Source organism: Heteronotia binoei, chromosome 2 (genome assembly GCF_032191835.1).
Source record: "Heteronotia binoei isolate CCM8104 ecotype False Entrance Well chromosome 2, APGP_CSIRO_Hbin_v1, whole genome shotgun sequence".
NCBI lineage: Eukaryota > Metazoa > Chordata > Lepidosauria > Squamata > Gekkonidae > Heteronotia > Heteronotia binoei.
In genome coordinates this window covers 48,281,665-48,302,471 of record NC_083224.1, presented here as the reverse complement: position 1 = coordinate 48,302,471, position 20,807 = coordinate 48,281,665, and positions in this window count along the sequence as shown.

Here is a 20,807-nt window from a genome sequence, read left to right as displayed (position 1 = left end):
CAAATTCAACTCAACAACCATATGTGAAAGCCCACCAGTGTCTGAGACTGAAGAAAATATTATTGGGCACCTGGCAGGTATAGTGATATGTGGTTGGTGGGTTGTGTGGCTTGAGGTACAGTTTTACAGTTCTAAGGAGAATTGTCTTCAGTGGGCTCAGAAGGATGTGGAGAAACGCCATTTTAGTCAGTGGTGGTGCTTCATTGGCAGGGGTCAGTAAATCCCTCAGCAGGCTTTGTAGCCTCCCTCCAACCCCCCTGTAAAGTACCAGACTTGGAGACGAGCGTAGGGCAACATAGTTTATTTCTGGTACAGTACAAGATGGAAGAGAGAGAGCACGCGGGCCGGATCCCGCATATATACAGTAGCCGGACTATTCTTCCTGCTGGCCGGTCCAATGCCGACCAGCCGTATTTCCCGCCACAAGCTGTGATTGGCGGATCGTGGCGCCCAGCGCGGAGGCACCTGGATGTTTCTCAGTTACCTCCGCGGCTGGGGTGGACTGATGTCATTCTGCTGTCGTGGCCATTATGAACTGGCTGTGTTCTGCGAACGCCGTACACTACACTCCTCCCCCCTTAGTTAGTGACATAGTCCTGTAGGTAGGCGGGAGGTCGGCGCTCCCGTGTTGAACGCCTAGGAGTTGCTTGTGGTGCCGGGGCTACTTCCGCATCTGGGTTTTCCCCCGGGGGTTGAGCGTTGGTGGGTTGTGGGTCGGGGTCCGAGGGTTGGTTCGCCTCTGCCAGTGTGTGTGGCTGTGGTGCCGGTGCCGGTGTCGTTGGGTCCCCCTCGGACCCTGCTTCCCTCGTTTCCGTGGGTATCTCTGGGAGAGTCCGGCGGCGTAACTGGTCGATGTGCCGGTGTAGGATCTGGCCCCCCTCGGTGGATACCTCGTAGTGGCGGGAACCCACGACCCGTAGTACCCGCCTGGCTACCCACTCTGGGCCTGAAGCGTAGTTCTGGGCGAACACTGGGTCCCCCGCGAAGAACCCCCTAGCCGCGTCTCTGACCTCCGGGGACCCTCGCACGTCGGGGGCTCTGTCGGGGTTTAGCCGATCTAACCTTGTGGTGAGCTTGCGTCCCATGAGAAGCTCGGCTGGGCTGACCCCGGTGACTGGGTTTGGAATGACCCGGTTGTCGAAGAGGAACGCGGCTAGCCGGTGGTCCCAATCGCCTTGCACTATTCTGCCCAGGGCCTCTTTTGTTGTTCGGACCATCCGCGCGGCCTGGCCGTTGGTGGCCGGGTGGAAGGGAGCTGACCGGATGTGTCTAATGAGGTACCTCTGGAGGAACGCCTGGAAGTCCCCCGATGTGAACACTGCCCCGTTGTCCGAGACTATGGTGTCCGGAATACCGTGGGTGCACAGGACCCTGCGTAAAGCTCTAATGGCTGCTGCTGACGAGGTAGACCCTACAGGGATGACCTCTAACCATTTTGTGTATGCATCTACAATGATTAGGAAGATCTGTCCCTGGAACGGCCCGGCAAAATCAATGTGGAGCCGGGACCACGGTTTCCTTGTGGTCTCCCACCGTGTAGCTGGGGCGCTGGGTGGGTCCGGCCGCGACTCCTGGCATGTGCTGCATCTCCGGACCCAGTTCTCTATCTCCCCGTCCATCCCCGGCCACCATACGTAGCTCCTGGCCAGGGCCTTCATTCTCACTATGCCTGGGTGTGTTTCGTGGAGTGATTCCAAGACCCGTTTCTGTAGAGGGGGGGGGACCACTACCCTGCTCCCCCATAGTAGGCACCCTTTGTGGGCTGCGAGTTCCTCCCTTCGCATTTTATAGGGTTTGAACTCTTCCCCCATGCTCCCCTCTGGCCACCCCCTCACCACCCAGTCGAGCACCCTTGCTAGGGTTTTGTTTTTTCCGGTGGCTCTAGCCACCTCTGCCGCGTGGAGGGGCTGCTCCGGGAGTGACTCGATCGACATAACCTGGTGTGCTGGGGCTGGATCGGGGCCTGTGTCAGGGAGCGGCAACCGGCTGAGAGCGTCCGCGTGACCCATTGCCTTGCCCGCCCTGTGTACCAGCGTGTAGGTGTACGAGTTGAGGAATTGATTCCACCTCAACACCCTCTGGGACAGGATTTGGGGAGTTTGGTGGTCAGGGGCCAACAGACCCAAAAGCGGCTTATGGTCCGTCGCTATTGTGAACCGGCGCCCGTACAGATAATCGTTGAATTTATGGACCCCCGCTACTATGGCCAGGGCCTCCTTGTCGATTTGTGCATAGTTCCGTTCTGCCGAAGTCAGGGTGCGTGAGTAGTATGCGACCGGGACCTCCCGGCCATCCGGTAACTGGTGTCCCAGGACAGCGCCCACCCCGTACGGCGATGCATCGCATGCCAGGATGACCAGGAGGCGCTCGTCGAAGTGGTGCAGCACCGCGTTGGAGACCAGGACGTCCTTAACTGCCTGGAAGGCGGCGGCTTGCTTCTTCCCCCACACCCATGGAGCTTTTTTGTCCAGTAATCGGTGTAGGGGTTCGGCAAGGGCCGCCTTGTGGGGTATGAACGTGTGGTAGAAATTGAGGACCCCCAAGAAGCTCTGTAGCTCCGCTTTACACGTGGGGGCAGGGGCTTGAACAATGGCCCGAGTCTTTTCCTCGGTCGGGTGGATTCCCTCCGCGTCTACTGCGAATCCCAGGAACTCCACCCGTGGCACCCCCAGCATGCACTTCTCCCTTTTAACTTTTAGTCCAGCGGCTTGAAAACGGCGGAGCACCTCTCGCAGGCGGTTGCGGAATTCTTCAGGGTCCGGGGCGGCGATTAAAACATCGTCGAAAAACGGCTGGACTCCGGGGATCCCTTTAAGGAGGGCATCCATTATACTCTGGAAGATCCCCGGAGCCACGCTGACCCCAAACTGCAACCGGTTAACCCTGAACGCCCCCCTGTGGGTAACTATCGTCTGTGCCTCGGCCGTTTTTGCGTCCACCGGGAGCTGCTGGTAGGCTTGTGCCAGGTCCAGCTTCCCAAAAATCTTTGACCCCGCCAGGGCTGCCAGGACGTGGCTGACTACTGGCACCGGGTATGGGTTGTCTTGGAGCGCTTTGTTAATTGTGCACTTGTAATCTGCACATATCCGCACGTCCCCATTTGGTTTGACCGGGGTCACTATGGGGGTCTCCCACATGGCGTAATCTACTGGCTCCAGGACCCCTTGGGCTACTAGGCGGTCCAACTCTGCCTCGATCTTGGGCTTCAAGGCGAAGGGGACCCTCCTTGCCTTGAGCCGGATCGGTCTGACCGTCGGGTCGAGCGGTAGAGAGATGGCCGGGCCCTTGTAACTACCCAGCGACCCATCAAATACGTCGGGGAACTCTCCGCGTACCTCCCCGAACCCTCCTGCTGTGGCCGTGCGCGCCACCTCTATTCGGATTCCCAAGGGGCCAAACCATGCAAGACCCAACAGGGTGGTAAGCGGCCGCTTGACCACCAGGATGTCTAGGGGGCCTCTGAAGGACCCCCGCTCCACCTGCACCCGTGCCCACCCCGCTATTTGGACCGGGTTTTGCTGGAAGTCCCGCAATATGAAATTTGCTGGTCGCAGCTGCAGCCCCTGGCCGGGGCGTAGCCTTCTCAGGGTCTCCTCCGCAATTATGGAGATGGAGGAGCCTGAGTCCACTTCCATGGTGCAGGGGGCCCCGTCTATGAGGACCGCCATCGTTATCTTGTTGGGGGTGGTCAGGGGCAAATTCAGTACCTGAAGTGAGGTGGAGGCCGTGGAGTGGGACTCTGCGGCCTCGTGGTGTGCGGGCGGTCGCGGGCGGTTGGGCTTGGCTCGGCAAGCCCGCGCTATGTGGCCGGTCTTCCCGCAGCTCCTGCAGTCCCAGGTCCGGTACTGGCAGTCCCGCCGATCGTGGGGGTCGCCGCAGCTGGCGCATTTAGCCCTTTCGCTGGTGCGCTGACTCGGCCGTTCGTGGGCTCGGGGGCGCTGTGGAGCTCGGGCGGCGGGTCCTGCGGCGCGGCGCGTCTGGAAGGCTTCTCCCTCGTCCTGGTGCTCGGGGTCCAGCTCCTCATGGTGGGCGGTCTCGGTCTTGGCCCGGGGAAACGTCCTGGCGGTCCTCTCCCACGCTACCGCCTCGCTGAAGGCGCCCTGGAGGGTGAGCTCTTCTTTGGCGAAGAGCTTCTGCTGGAGCCTTTCGTCGCGGAGGCCCCACGTGAATCGGTCGGCCAGGGTTTCCTCCAGCTGGGGAAAGTTGCAGTTCCCGGCGAGTTTGCGGAGGGCCGCCAAGTAGTCCGCGGCTGATTTTCCAGCGGTCTGGTCCCTTTTGTGGAACAGGAATCTGCGAGCCACCCGTGAGGGCTGCGGCAAGAAGTGGCCCGTGAGGAGCCTGATGATCTCCTCGTAGGATTTCTCCACCAGGCAGGCGGGTGCCGAGAGACCCTTAGCGATCTCGAACGTGGCTGGCCCGCAGACGCTCAGGAGAACATCCCTCTTTGCTCCGGCGTCGGTGACCTTGTTGGCCCGGAGGTAGAACTCGACCCGTTCCGAGTAGGACTCCCAGCCCTCTGGATTTGCAGGGTCGAAGGGCTCGAGGTAGCCGGTGATTCCGCCCTGGTTGGCCATGGTGGCGGCGGCGGTCGTGACCGGTCGTTCGTTGCCCAAGATCTCCGTCGTAGCCGACGTGGCTAGGATCCCATCCTCGTCGCCACTGTAAAGTACCAGACTTGGAGACGAGCGTAGGGCAACATAGTTTATTTCTGGTACAGTACAAGATGGAAGAGAGAGAGCACGCGGGCCGGATCCCGCATATATACAGTAGCCGGACTATTCTTCCTGCTGGCCGGTCCAATGCCGACCAGCCATATTTCCCGCCACAAGCTGTGATTGGCGGATCGTGGCGCCCAGCGCGGAGGCACCTGGATGTTTCTCAGTTACCTCCGCGGCTGGGGTGGACTGATGTCATTCTGCTGTCGTGGCCATTATGAACTGGCTGCGTTCTGCGAACGCCGTACACTACACCCCCTCCCTTCCAGAGCCAAACCAACAACGCTAGGGGGAAAGTCTCCTAGAGAGACAGGAAGTTCTTTTGTTCTCTGCATGTGAGTTAGGAGGAAGAGTTTTCAGTTCTCAGCTGCAGCTCGAAGGGAGAGGTTGCCAGTGGGAGAGCTCCTGCCTGTGCATGCGGCCTATTCAAAAGAGAATGAGGCCTCCAGGCAGTAAGACAAAGTAAGTCATCCAAAAGGGCAGGGCATGTTTAGACCAGGGCCAGCAGGATGCGTTTATAATCAACTTTTCTTTATTATACTGGTTGCTGTACGGGTGCTGTGCTGTGCTAATTTTGTAAATGCAACTGTTTTTGTTTTGTTTTTCTTTTCCTATCTTTTTCTCTTGTAAATAAATAGTTTTTCTGTTTTAAATGCTGGCAGTCAATCTCTGTACCACATAGATCCCCAAACCGCTTTAGACCACGCTGTTTTTAAGAAGGGGGCCCCAGGGAAGGGGGAAGGCATGCAGTTGGATAAGGTGCCAATCCTCCAGGGGTGCCCCAAAGAAGTGCTGAGGTCTCTGTGAAACCCAAGTACAGGGTGGCAGAGGACCTTGAGGCCTGGCCTCATAGCAGGAGAGGGGGATTGGGAGTCCTGTTCCTCTCAATCTGAACCCCGGGACTGAGCAGGTGGTGGCAGCGCGCCCAAGGGGCAGGAGGAGAAATAGCTCCCTCCAGGAGTTGGCGACTCAATAGGGAGCTGACGGGACCGGGTCTGAAGGCAGAATCGGGCCGGTTCCGTCACAAAGGATATAACACTGTTCAGGAGGTTTATACTTGTGATGAAATACAGGAATCTACTATCTTGGACTTGATTCTCACCAGCAGGGAAGAACTGGTAGACAAGGTGAAAATAGTGGACACCTTGGGTACTAGTGGCCATGTGATTTTGGAATGTAATCTATAGTTTGGGGGAAGGGAAAAGCTGTAAATAGTCAGACATATAGGTTAGACTTCAGGAAAGCAAATTTTGACAAACTTAAAGTTATGTTAAGTAGAATCCCATGGCCAGAAATACTTCAGAATAAAGGAGTTCAAGAGGGTGGGAGTGTCTTAAAAGTGAAATATTGAAAGCACAATCACAAATAATTCCTATGAGAAGGAAAAATGAGAGAAGCCTGAAGAAGCCAAGGTGGCTCCATAAACAGCTTTCTAAAGACTTGAGAAATAAAAAAGATTCAGTTAACATATGGGAGGAGGGCATTATAACCAAGGATGAATATAAACAAATAACCAGTACTTGTAGAGAAAAAGTTAGGAAAGCTAAAGTTGAATATGAGTTTAGACTAGTGAGAGATGCCAAAAACAACAAAAAGGATTTTTTTTCTTATGTTCATAGTAAGAAAAACAGCAAGGAGATGGGAGGCCCATTGTGGGGACAGGAAAGTGAAATTGTAACAGATGATGAAGAGAGAGCAGAACTGTTCAATTCCTACTTTTCCTCAGTCTTCTCTTATGAGGGAAAATGTGGTCAACTTGGCAAAAGCAGAACACACAATGAGGGAAGGGAGCTGCAACCTCGGATTGACACAGGGGTAGTAACAAGGTCCTTGGGTCCAGATCTGCATCCAAGGTACTGCATCAAAGGGTACTCAAAGAATCTGTGGACATAATTTCTGAGCCTCTGTCCATTATTTTTGAGAATTCTTGGAGAACAGGTGAGGTGCTGGTGTGATCACTAAGAGCTAGCATGGGTTTCTCAAAAACAAGTAATGTTGGACTAAAGTTACTACTTGCTGGATCAGGGGAATGTTGTAGTCATAGTTTATATTGATTTCGGTAAAGCTTTTGATAAGATTCCACATCATATCCTTGTTGACAAGTTGGTAAAATGTGGTTTGGACCTTTTAGGTGGATCTGTAAGTGGTTGACAAATCACTCTCAAAGAGTGCTTGTTAATGGTTCCTCACGGGGAGGAGAGGGGGGGAGAAAAATCCCAGCAGGAACTCATTGGCATATTAGGCCACACCCCATGATGCCATCATTGTTTCAAATAGGGCTTTTTGTGGGAAAAGCCCAGCAGGAACTCATTTGCACTCTAGCACTCTTCCTGGAAGGAGAATGGTGGGTGGGGGGAGAGAAGTGATTTGACATCATACCAACATTCAATGTCACTTCTGGTACAAAAATGGCATCAATGTGTTGCATTATTCCATCAATGGAATAATGCTGCAGGATTCACCCAGAAGAAGAGAATGTTTTCATATCCCTCTTTTCTCCAACATGAGGAGTTTCAAAGTGGCTTACAATTGCATTCCCTTCCCCTGACCATAACATGCACCTTGTGAGAGAGTTCCAAGAGAAGTATGACTGACCTAAGGTCACCCAGCAACCTTCATGTGCAGGGGTAAGGAATCAAACCCGGTTCTCATTATTACAGTCTGTCACTCTTAATCACTACACCATGCTGGCTGTATTGTTGAATTGAATAGAGCTTAGGGTGAATCCTAAAGTGTCATTGCCCCTATGCAACGATGTCACTTCAGTTTTGCACCAGAAGTGAAGTGGTTCATTAGTGCAGCACCAAATCCCCTCCTCCATTTTCCCTGTCACACTGTTAAGCAGCAGTGGGAAATGCAGGGACCAGGGCAGGTGGTCTACTCTTCCTTTCCTACCAATATCATGTCTGCTTTCCACCTGCTATGTCTCATGGCAGTTTGGGGGAAGAATTTATCTCAAGGAAATGGTGCAGGATGAAAGCGATTTAAGGAAGAAAATGTGTCCCAGTGCTACAGACAAAATGCAGATCACTTGCCCTTCTCTGGCTGCTTTTGGATGTCAGACTACATTGATCACAGATCCCCAACATCCTGGCCAGTATAACCCTTAAGGATACAGGTAAGCACTTCATTTCAATAGGACTTTAGTATACCTAAATTTATTTGGACTGTGACCCGTGATATACCTTTGTTTCATGACACGGACAAACTGGTCTTTCTTACTGTTTATCTCCCTTGGAGCCTGCACTCTATAAATAAAAGCAAATTATTCTCTCAGTTGTATGCTCCACTTCCTTTACAGCTTTTATATGGCTTTAAAGGAAGCATTTTGGAATCTACGCTATAGTAAGGAAATACAATAAAAAAAACACCCAAATCCCTGCAGGTTAGAGAAGCATCTTCGCCCTAGTTTTCTTCGCAAGAAATCTGTACCAGTCAGGCCTTTCACTCAATAGCTAAGTACTGTCTACAAAAATATTTGGAGAAAGGGCTGCCAACAGGATTGTATGTGACTGGTAATCTATTTATATTCAGGCTTCCTTTTGGACATGCTTATGCATATTAACTATAGATTACAAATGGTTAGAAATCCAACAAGCACTGTCCTACAGCCCCATGGGAACTGTAGTCTTTTTATCTACAGCTTTCCTTTGTGTATGAAAGAATATAACATCTCTCACTAGACTTTTTCTTTCTCTGGGGCATACCCTAAATAACAAAAGGAGGATAAAGCCAATATTCCAATTTCATCCCCAGGCATGTGGCTAGGAAGAGAAAATACGAGCATATGCTCTGAATTCCCATTAACCACAATGAAAGTAATCAGGACTAGGGCTGCCAGGTCCAACTCTGGAAATATCTGGGGACTTTGGGGGTGAAGCTAGAAGACTTTCCCATTCCCTAACCTAATTAATAAAAATACAGCCATGCAGTTCCCCAGAATACAGTCTTCATTTCTTCATACTCTTTTTTGCCTACCCTGGCAGCTGCACTACCAGTAAATGAAAGTGAAATTTGTCATACCCCTACAAGTCTCCTTGCCAGGCTTTGGAAGCATTTCCAAGCATTTCCAAGGGACACATGCACACAAACTCACAAAGCAGCCAAAATGAACAGAATTTGCAAGCCCACACTTTTGTAATCTCCCTGGGCAATTTACTCACCATGGGAGTTGCCGAATATAACAATCTGCTGTATTTCAACCATCTTCTTCAGACAGGAACAGGAAAAGAGAGCAGCCTAGCAGATGGAATTTCTCTCCATCCCATGATCAGGTGCTAGCTAACTCTTTCCTATCCATTTTACTATAAAAAACAACTTCTTAAGTGAATTCAAAACAAAAGGTCTCCACTCTCTGCTTTTCTCACAGCTTCACACACTGATGGCTCTGCCTGCTCAGCCTGCCCCCTGCTTTCCTGCTGCTGAGATGTAAAGGCACACACATTCCAAAATGCAAACAGTTGCAAGTATCTTCTAAGCCTGCTGAGGTTTAAAGACATGTAGTGGATGTTGGGGCAGGGCTTCCCCCTGCTGGCCAGCTGGCTGGTGGTGGGGAGGGGGCTGCAAAACCAAGCTTTTCTCTCAAAATGGATTACAACATGGAGGGGGGACTCTTTACGTATATGAACCAGTGCAGAGCAAACAAACAAAAACAACAAAGTGCATCTTAGGCCAGTCTTGGACTAGGCCTTATCCCAGCAATCTGTGAATTAAGAGACAATGGTCCAAGAGCCCTTTGTCTCTTGACCTTTGGTTTGCACCCAAGGACTCTGCTTATGGCCACACCTAGGCTTTTAAAGTAGGATTGCCTCCCTCCAGATGGCATCTGGAGATCTCCCACTATACAATTACTCTCCAGATGACCAAGATCAGTTCCCCTGGAGAAAATGGCTGCTTTGGAAGGAAGACTCCAAGGTATTATACCCTAGCTGAGGTCCCTTCATTCCACAAACCCCACCCTTCTGAGCAATCCCTCCGCCCCAAACAATCTCCAGGTATTTCCCAACCCAGAGCTGGCAAACCTATTCATAAGGTATCTGAAAAAGAAATAGTAAAAAGTTTCCTTCCTTCCTTCCTTCCTTCCTTCCTTCCTTCCTTCCTTCCTTCCTTCCTTCCTTCCTTCCTCAGAAAACCTAAGATAGAACCAAGACCAAAGATTGGGTGGTGGTGTAATAGGTATGCTTCACTGAGGCTGAAGGTAGAGCACATTACCATTATATGGTCTATACATGTCACTTCAGAAATACCAGAAATGTTTCTTTTGTGACTCACATTATATTTATTCAATTTACTTATCTAAATTTTTATTTTCTGCTTCTCCCAGAGCACAGAGTGTTTTTTAAAAATCCATAACATTCACAGTACACAATCAGCAAAAGGTCAATACAATATAAAAGATGTTGATACAGGTCATGAACCATTATTGACAAAACAACATAGCCACAAATTAACACAGGGCAGTTGGAAAAATAAATGTTTTTAACCCCTATTAAGAGACAGAAAGGAACAGGGTTGCGAGGTTGGAGACAGGCCTGTATAAAAATGTTCTTTTCCTTTAATAGAGACTTACTGTATGGATGGACCACTGAGCATTCTCGTGGCATGCAGGTGAATAACATTGCTTGGTAAATAACATCCCATGATTAAGCCTTATTAAAGGGGCAGGACTTTTTTTTTTTCTTGAATACCTAAATGTACCCTACATGTTCATAGACTTCAAATACAGTTCAGCAACAAAGGAAGCTTTGCCTTCCATGCAGCTCAATATAAATTCAGACAAAAAATGAAAGAGAGAGAGAGAGTTCTTTATTTTTACATTATAAAATGCAGTCAAAGTTCTTATAGACTCAAACGCAAAAGAAAAAGATGAGAAAAGGAACACCATTTCAACCACTTTAGTGCGGTAAGGAAGATATACTTAGATACTATCAGATTTTGGTACACATTTGTCAGCCTAAACCTCCTGGAGATAAATCACGTCTGGTAACCCACATACTTGGAATACATGAAGCTTTTAGTTTGTTTTTAGTGTTGCATTTTGAACTGGAAATGCCCAGAGGCCTAGAGAAGGTGCCAAGTTCAAAGCCAAATCCTGAAAACACTTTAAACTAAAGCCTTAAATTCAAGAAATCATTAGCATCCCCTTGTTTGCTAAAGCTCATTAGACGGGATAGGTGTTCATAGCTATAGAGCCTTTTAGATAGCATTGTGGTTACAAACATAAACCAGGAAATTTCACCTATCAGCCACAAATAGGGATGGGCACCAACAGGGAAAATGTGGTTCAGTTTGGTTCACAGTGTGTCTGGTTCATGAACTGGCATGAACTTTTAGGGGCCAAACAAACCAGTGAGGTTTGTGACCTGGTAGACCACAAACACACAGCATTCTAGAGACACCAAACTCACAGGAGATCTCCAGATGACTTTCCTCTAAGTGCCCTCTAAGTTTGGCAAGGATTGGATTTACAGGGTCCATGTTATACCCCACCCCCCAAGAAGGTGCCCCCAGGAAAGAGCTTTATAGAGAATTGATAGCATGCACATTAATTAGTATAGTACATTAATTAGTATTGAAATCAGTACATAGACTAATCATCTCCCTAGGGCAAGAATTCAAAAGCTTTGGTGTCATAATAGAGAAATCCCTGTCTCAGGTTGCCACTCATCTAGTCTCAGATGACAGGGGCAACTGAAGCAGGGCCTCCAAGGATAACCAGGTAAATTTATATGAGAGAAGGCAATCCTTAAGAATCACTATTTGCCCTGCCGAGAAAACATATGGAGCTCATCAATGCATGCATTGTTTCCCTAGGGAGGCAAATACAGTTGGGAAAGCAGTGCAGGGGTGAAGGTTGAAGCTCCCCTGCTCTCTTTGCATACCAGAATCCTATTCTAAATTAGAGTCCTATGCACCCAAGAATTAAATTTCTACTTGCGTCTGATTTGACAGAAACTGGGACATGCCCAGGGCAGGCCCATAAACAATGTCCTTTGCAGTTAAACTCTCTGGCAGGCTTGCCAGACCTTCTGGTGGTGGGCAGGGATTCCCAGCTGTCAGGTCTGCCCCCCAGCCACTAATCAGCTGGCCAGCAGAGGGAGTTACTATGAGAAAGAGGAAGGCCCAGGCCATGTGGCCGACATAGCACTGGAAGTGATGTCATCATGCCAGCAACAATCAGGTGGCACTCTGATATTAGGGCAAAAACTCCATAGTAGAGGCCATTTTTATCTTAGAGTTTTTGCCCAAATACTAGAACATCACAGCAATGTCAAAGTGTGATGACACTTCCTGTGTAATGCCTTGGTCTTCCACTTTCTCCTGGTAGGTCCCCCCACCCATCCACCAGGCAACCCTGTCTCTGAGATATGTGTATAGGCTTACACCATTCACATTTTAGGTGGTGTTAGGAGAAACACCAATATTGAGGGACACGCAGCAAACACATTTACCATAAAAAAATACAAAACTAGCCCTAGCAGCAATTAATCCATGTCAACAAAAACATGTGATTACGTCCTTGACCCTGCAGAAACATATCCATGTTTGCATACAAGTACACTTAGAAGGGTGAATATGAAAAGTAAAGCACTATGGTATGAAACCTAGATGGTGAACTCCATCAAGCAGATGGTAGTTTACATTAGAAGACTTAAACCTTCACATCCCCCCTTCTGCCCTGCTTTCTACCTTGCTTCAGTGTGTATGTGGGGTGGGGGAGAAAGATTGATGGATGTTAAGTGGCTTTTATCTCCCCAGACCCAGAATCATCTTGCATTATCATTCTGCCAAAGCTGGTGCTTAGGGAGATATTACTGTGCAAGAGATACAATGTACTAGTACAGTACTAAAGTGTCAGCCCCCTTGAGTCAGTTGACACTGTGATAACTATCACTGCGGTGTGAACTTCATGAGTAGTATTACATGAATTTCCCTCTTAGCAACTTGCTGTTACATAGATATTTCAGCTGTCTTCAGTGCTTGAAAAGGAAGAAACATTCTTTTGCACTTAGATTTAACAAGTTACCCAACAGGACTGGAGAAGTCAGAATCGTGTGTACCAAAGGGGCAACCCCAATGCAGTTGTTTTGAGGGGATAGATCTAAACAGGGGAACTGAGGGGAGTGTAGCCGTATAAGACATGGAGCAAGAAATTAGAGTGGACCCTGTTTCACTACAATGCACTGCAGCTGCGTGTTCCTTTTAGGTTGCTCTGCAGTTGTAAAGGCATGGGGTGCATTTGTATGTAGTTTATTTCTTTAAGATATTTTTGTACCCCCTCATCACATGGTTCTTGAGAATACTTGCATAATAAGCAGTAAAATAAAGTGTAGAAACATTTATAAAATCATGAATAGCAAACATAGAGCAGCAAAACAGACAACCAATCAAATAAGAAAAAGCAGGGGTGGGGGGACAGATCTTCATCTATTGCCAAAGCCAGGGAAACCAGAAATGTTTGCACCAGGCATCTGAAAGTCAACTGAACAGAAGAAACAGATACAGAGAGAGTATTCCACAGTCAAGGATAGAAATGAAAAAAGCCTTTCCTCTGATGACCTACCAACCTCCAGGTGGTAGCTGGAGATCTCCTGGGGAGACAACTGATCTCCAGGCAAGAGAGATCAGTTCACCTAGAGAAAATGGCTGCTTTTGAAGGTGGACTCTATGGCATTATACCCCACTAGAATCCCTCTCCTTCCCAAATCCTGCCCTCCTCAGGCTCTGCCTCCAAATCACCAATCCTAAGTGGCCTTCAACTGCAACACTGAATGTAGATGCACCCACAGAGCTTCTGCTAAAGATCTTAAACTATAAGGCTGCTTCACAGGGAAGTAAGTCATCCTTAATATTCTGAGAGCCCAGGGATTTGAAGGTAAGAATTCATACTTTCAGTTCTGCCTGAAATGTACTGAAAGCAAATGAAGTCCTTTCAGTACTGGTGAGATAATTTCCCAGTAACTTTCTTGGTTAAAAGAGAGCCAGTTTGGTGTAGTGGTTAAGTGTGCGGACTCTTATCTGGGAGAACTGGGTTTGATTCCCCACTCCTCCACTTGCACCTGCTGAGATGGCCTTGGGTCAGCCGTAGCTCTGGCAGAGGTTGTCCTTGAAAGGGCAGCTGCTGTGAGAGCCTTCTCCAGCCCCACCCACCTCACAGGGTGTCTGTTGTGGGGGAGGAAGGTAAAGGAGATTGTGAGCCGCTCTGAGACTCTTCAGAGTGGAGGGCGGGATAGAAATCCAATATCTTCTTCTTCTTCTTCTAAAAGCCTTCCAGCTGCACTGTGAAAAAGTGAAATTGCCAAACAGTTTTCAAAGGCAAATGCATTACGATAATCAAGTCCAGATGAGATTATAAATAACTGTGGCTAAATCTGACTTTTCAAGGAAGCAACATAGCTGGAAGACTAAACAGTTGCTTGACGGGTCTTCTTCTATCTAACTCAGATAAGATCTGAGCATCCATTCTGCGCACGTACGTTGCATAGCTAAACTGTAGATTGGCTCTATCACAAGAAGTACATTTCCATCTAGGGGACGCTGACATCTCAATTCCTGGCCAGCTACATAACCCACTAACATCAGCTTCTCTGGACTGAACTTCAGTTTATTGGCCTTCATCAAGCTCATTATAGTAACTGATCACTGGATCAGAAAATCTAATCTAAATTTAAATTACAAATAACTAAATAATCCTCACCTCAATCAGATGGAAAAAAATAAGTAGAGTAGGATTTTATCTGCATATTGATGACACTATTCAATATCTTTAGGTGGTTTCATGTAGCAGTTCCCTATCATAGAGCAGGTACTATAGTACAACTGCCAAAAAGTTAGTGTTGCTCCAGAACCATCTTTTGGGTCTAGTGGGCTAGACAAAAACAGATTCACCAGCCTAGAATGCTCTCCTGGACAGCTAGTCTGGGTTATGATGGTTGACAATGTACTGCTGAGAGGTCCAGGAGAACGAACAGGAACACATTCCCTCTGTCTTTCTCCTTTCAAGAATCACCAGTCAGGACAAATGAGGCAGTTTCAATTCCAAACTTCCATCCTGTTAAGATTGCCCCGAAGACCATTTCCACAGTACAGTCCTACTTCTTTTTACCTGCAAATTGAATTTCCATCTGATACTTTGACTTTGCAGCACTCATTTCACAATAGGGCTTCGCAGTTTTTCATCCAGGATCTGATGCATTCTGCATGTACTTCTGAAGGCAGCCATTCCACATCCCATCACGCATCTGGTAGAGCCTTCCTTTAAAATTCTCCCACACACATATGCAATGGTGTTTCAACATCATCACATTGTCAAAAAAAGCTACTGTTGTGCAAAAAGCAAGGTTCCCTCTGAGCATCATTGCTAGAGGTTCCTGGCTGTGTGACCACAGATATAGCAGAAGGCTCTGGGTGGAGGCAAGCTGCTGTGCACGCACTTCTGGCCAGATTCCACTCCCTCTAGCTGCCTAACCTTTTGCATTCACCTTGTCTTGGCAAGACTGCTGGCAGGGGCATCCCCAATGAGAGGGCAGTGAGATGGTGGGCTCCCCACCAAGCTTCCTGTCTGCAAATAAATCAGAGCTGAAGCCTTCCCTCCATGAGTCCACTTGAATGTTAGCACTAGCAAAGTGCAAGGTGGTGACCTGCCCTGGAGCACCAAGTCCTGGTGGGTTGATTTCCAATTGGTGAGCATGCATGTGCATATTTGTGTGTGCTGGGGTGGAGAAAGCAAAGGAAAGAAGAGACAAGCAGGCAGATGGAGCCCCCACCCCGCCATTGTCACCAGTACTGGCATGTGTGAATGTGGGTGTGTGTTACCATTTCCATAGTGACACAAAGTGCACAACCATGAAGAAAAGCATAAGCCACCCACAACAAAATACAAATTAAATTATGACCAGAAAGCAAAGCAAAGGAGTAGAACTTCATGGATGGGCAGTAATTGACAGAATTGTCTCATAGTGCAATCAATTATATATATATATATATATATATATATATATATATATATATATATATATATATTTAAATTGCAGATGTCTATGGGAGAGCCTGGGGCAAGCAGAAGGGCATTAGGCAGTGAACCCAGGTCACTGATGACCTCAAATGGTGGTGTGGTATGAAAGTAAATTTGGATACAGGAATTTCTCACTGATAAGCGGCAAGAATCCCGACCAGCCCACACACAGCAGCAGAGGTCTGGGAGGAGCAGAGCAGAGCAGCTCTGATAGCTGAGACAGCTGGAGAAATTGCTGAGAATTTCTGAGTTTTGAAGGACTACATTCTAAGGTTTGTGGGGCTGCCTAAAATTCTAAGGTGTGATAGCTGGGGAACTGCTCTTTGTTTGGTTGACTGCTCTTTGTTTGGTTGACTGCCTTAAGGGTGAAAGAGATTGAGAGTGATTGCTGCTGATTGAGAGTGATTGCTGAGGAGTGCCCTGCTCCACCTCTTTGCATTTTAAGCTGCGCCTTGCCAAAGGCTGAGCACATCTCACAGAGGTCTGGGAGGAGCAGAGCAGAGCAGCTCTGATAGCTGAGACAGCTGGAGAAATTGCTGAGAATTTCTGAGTTTTGAAGGACTACATTCTAAGGTTTGTGGGGCTGCCTAAAATTCTAAGGTGTGATAGCTGGGGAACTGCTCTTTGTTTGGTTGACTGCTCTTTGTTTGGTTGACTGCCTTAAGGGTGAAAGAGATTGAGAGTGATTGCTGCTGATTGAGAGTGATTGCTGAGGAGTGCCCTGCTCCACCTCTTTGCATTTTAAGCTGCGCCTTGCCAAAGGGCGAGAGCTAAAGGGCTCTTGGCCTGTGGCTCTTCGCCTAGGGGCTCTCTAAGGAGCAGGAACCCAGATCCCTGGCTTCCTTGTTCTCCAAATAAGGTAAGTTCCCAATAAGGTAAGTTTAGGTAAGTTGACCCGCCAGAAGGGGAGCCACTTAAACAGCATTTAAAGAGGACTGTATATTTTAATATATATATATATACAATGAAGATAGAATGCCAGCAGGGGGTTGGGGGCTTTCCAGTGTTTTGCACTGAGTGTCACATGTATGACTATCTGCCCAAAGGACAGAAGTCTTGGGTGTGTGCTCGATGCAAGGAGCTCCTGGTCCTCAGGGAACGAGTTCGTACCCTTGAGGCCGAGGTGACTGCCCTGGAGAAGCAGAGACGGTCAGTTAGGCACTTGGGGAAGACTCTCGGGGGCGTATTAGATGAGCCCCGCTCTGAACGTAGCAGCCCCGTTGCTGCCAGAGAGCGTGAGGGTCGAGAGGGAACAGGGCACCGTGCTGAGGATAAGGGGAATGCGCCCTCAGAAGGGACCTCTTCTTCGGTCGGTGAGCGGGAATCCTTTCGCGCCAAGGAACCATCCCTGAGCAGGGGGAGAGGGGGGGTATTGGTAGTTGGTGATTCGATCATTAGGCAAGTAGACAGCCGGGTGGCGAAACCGCGTACTGACCGTATGGTGACTTGCCTGCCTGGTGCGAAGGTAGCGGACATTACGCGTGTAGTAGATAGACTGATAGACAGTGCTGGGGAGGAGCCTGTGGTCGTGGTGCATGTTGGCACCAACGATGTGGGGAAATGCAGTCGTGAGGTCCTGGAGGAAAAATTTAGGCTGCTAGGCGGGAGACTTAAGGCCAGGACCTCCAAGGTAGCCTTCTCGGAAGTGCTACCTGTTCCACGTGCAGGGCAGGAGAGACAGGCACAAATTAGAAGTCTCAATGTGTGGATGAGACGATGGTGTAAGGAGGAAGGGTTTAAGTTTGTTAGGCACTGGGATGCTTTCTGGAACAAGCGGGAGCTGTACAAAAGAGACGGTCTCCACTTGTCCCCGGATGGAACCAGGCTGCTGGCGCTTAAAATCAAAAAGGTGGCAGAGCAGTTTTTAAACTAAATCTTGGGGGAAAGCCGACAGGAGATGAAATGTCTCTGGTTCGGGAGGACTCGTCTCAAAGAGATGAAGGGTTAGCTGCTATTTTTCTACCGGGTAACGGACCGGAGTTGTCCACTGTGAAGGTGACAAACAATATGGACTGTCTGCCAGTGTCTCAAGGCGGCAGGAGGAAGGTGGCGGGCCTAGCTCGCCTGGGAAATTATAGATGTTTGTATGCAAATGCTAGAAGTGTTCAAAGTAAAATTGGTGAATTGGAATGTTTAGTGCTGGGAGAAAACATAGACATTGTGGGAATTTCAGAAACTTGGTGGAATGAGGAGAATCAGTGGGACACGGTGATTCCTGGATATAAGCTATATCGGAAGGATAGGGAGGGAAGGGTTGGAGGTGGGGTGGCTCTGTATGTCAGAGAGGATATACGGTCCAGTAAGGCTGAGATCAGAGAATTAGATTCACTTTTAGAAATGCTTTGGGTTGAAATAGAGGGCCCAAAAGGAAATTTAACTATGGGAGTTTGTTATCGCCCACCAAATCAAAAGAGAGAGGACGATTATAATATGATGGAAGGCTTAAAGATAGCGGCTAAACGTAAAAACTGTGTTGTGATAGGTGATTTTAACTACCCGCAGATTGATTGGGTCAATATGTGTTCTGGTCGAGAGAAAGAGATTGAGTTTCTTGATGCTCTCAATGACTGTGCTATGGAGCAGATGGTCTCAGAACCTACCAGGGGTGGGGCGATCCTGGATTTGGTCCTAAGTAATGCCCAAGACTTGGTGAGAGATGTAAAAGTGATTGCGCCGCTTGGGAGCAGTGACCATAATGTTATTGATTTCACCGTTTGTATAAATAGGGAGTTGTCCAAAAAGACCACCACAACCACGTTTAACTTTAAAAGGGGTAAATACACTGAGATGAGGAGGCATGTGAGGAGGAAACTGAAAAGAAAGGTACATACGGTCAAAACCCTTGAGAAAGCTTGGACGCTATTTAAAACTATAATCCTAGAAGCTCAGATAAAATACATACCACAAGTTAGGAAAGGCACAAACAGGCATAAGAAAAGGCCTGCGTGGTTAACAAATAAAGTAATGGAAGCTGTAAAAGGTAAGAAGGACTCCTTTAAGCGGTGGAAAACCAGTCCAAGTGAGATTAGTAAAAGGGAACACAGGCTGTGGCAAATCAAATGCAAGACTGTGATCAGGCAGGCAAAAAGGGACTATGAGGAGCATATTGCAAAAAACATAAAGACCAACAATAAAACTTTCTTCAAATATATTAGAAGTAGGAAACCAGCCAGGGAGGCAGTGGGGCCCTTGGATGACCATGGGGTAAAAGGATTACTGAAGGAGGATAGGGAAATGGCTGAAAAGCTAAATGAATTTTTTGCCTCCGTCTTCACTGTAGAAGACGAGAACTTTTTGCCCGCCCCAGAACCACTAATTTTGGAAGGGGTGTTGAAAGACCTGAGTCAGATTGAGGTGACAAATGAGGAGGTCCTACAACTGATAGACAAATTAAAAACTAATAAGTCACCGGGTCCGGATGGCATACATCCGAGAGTTCTGAAGGAACTCAAAGTTGAACTTGTGGATCTTCTAACAAAAATCTGTAATCTTTCATTGAAATCTGCCTCCGTTCCTGAGGACTGGAAAGTAGCAAATGTCACCCCCATCTTTAAAAAAGGTTCCAGAGGAGATCCGGGAAACTACAGGCCAGTCAGTCTGACTTCAATACCGGGAAAGTTGGTAGAAACCATTATCAAGGACAGAATGAGTAGGCACATTGATGAACACGGGTTATTGAGGAAGACTCAGCATGGGTTCTGCAAGGGAAGATCTTGCCTCACTAACCTGTTGCATTTCTTTGAGGGGGTGAACAATCATGTGGACAAAGGAGACCCGATAGATGTTGTTTACCTTGACTTCCAGAAAGCTTTTGATAAAGTTCCTCATCAAAGGCTCCTTAGAAAGCTTGAGAATCATGGAGTAAAAGGACAGGTCCTCTTGTGGATCAAAAACTGGCTGAGTAATAGGAAGCAGAGAGTCAGTATAAATGGGCAGTCTTCGCAGTGGAGGACGGTAAGCAGTGGGGTGCCGCAGGGCTCGGTACTGGGTCCCATGCTTTTTAACTTGTTCATAAATGATTTAGAGTTCGGAGTGAGCAGTGAAGTGGCCAAGTTTGCGGATGACACTAAATTGTTCAGGGTGGTGAGAACCAGAGAGGATTGTGAGGAACTCCAAAGGGATCTGTTGAGGCTGGGTGAGTGGGCGTCAACGTGGCAGATGCGGTTCAATGTGGCCAAGTGCAAAGTAATGCACATTGGGGCTAAGAATCCCAGCTACAAATACAAGTTGATGGGGTGTGAACTGGCAGAGACTGATCAAGAGAGAGATCTTGGGGTCATGATAGATAACTCACTGAAAGTGTCAAGACAGTGTGCGTTTGCAATAAAAAAGGCCAATGCCATGCTGGGAATTATTAGGAAGGGAATTGAAAACAAATCAGCCAGTATCATAATGCCCCTGTATAAATCGATGGTGCGGTCTCATTTGGAGTACTGTGTGCAGTTCTGGTCGCCGCACCTCAAAAAGGATATTATAGCTTTAGAAAAGGTGCAGAGAAGGGCAACTAGAATGATTAAAGGGCTGGAGCACTTTCCCTATGAAGAAAGGTTGAAACGCTTGGGACTCTTTAGCTTGGAGAAACGTCGACTGCGGGGTGACATGATAGAGGTTTACAAGATAATGCATGGAATGGAGAAAGTAGAGAAAGAAGTACTTTTCTCCCTTTCTCACAATACAAGAACTCGTGGGCATTCGATGAAATTGCTGAGCAGACAGGTTAAGACGGATAAAAGGAAGTACTTCTTCACCCAAAGGGTGATTAACATGTGGAATTCACTGCCACAGGAGGTGGTGGCGGCCACAAGTATAGCCACCTTCAAGAGGGGTTTAGATAAAAATATGGAGCACAGGTCCATCAGTGGCTATTAGCCACAGTGTATGGAGCACAGGTCCATCAGTGGCTATTAGCCACAGTGTATGGAGCACAGGTCCATCAGTGGCTATTAGCCACAGTGTATGTGTGTATATAACATTTTTTGCCACTGTGTGACACAGAGTGTTGGACTTGATGGGCCGTTGGCCTGATCCAACATGGCTTCTCTTATGTTCTTATGTTCTTATGTTAATATCTGAAGAAA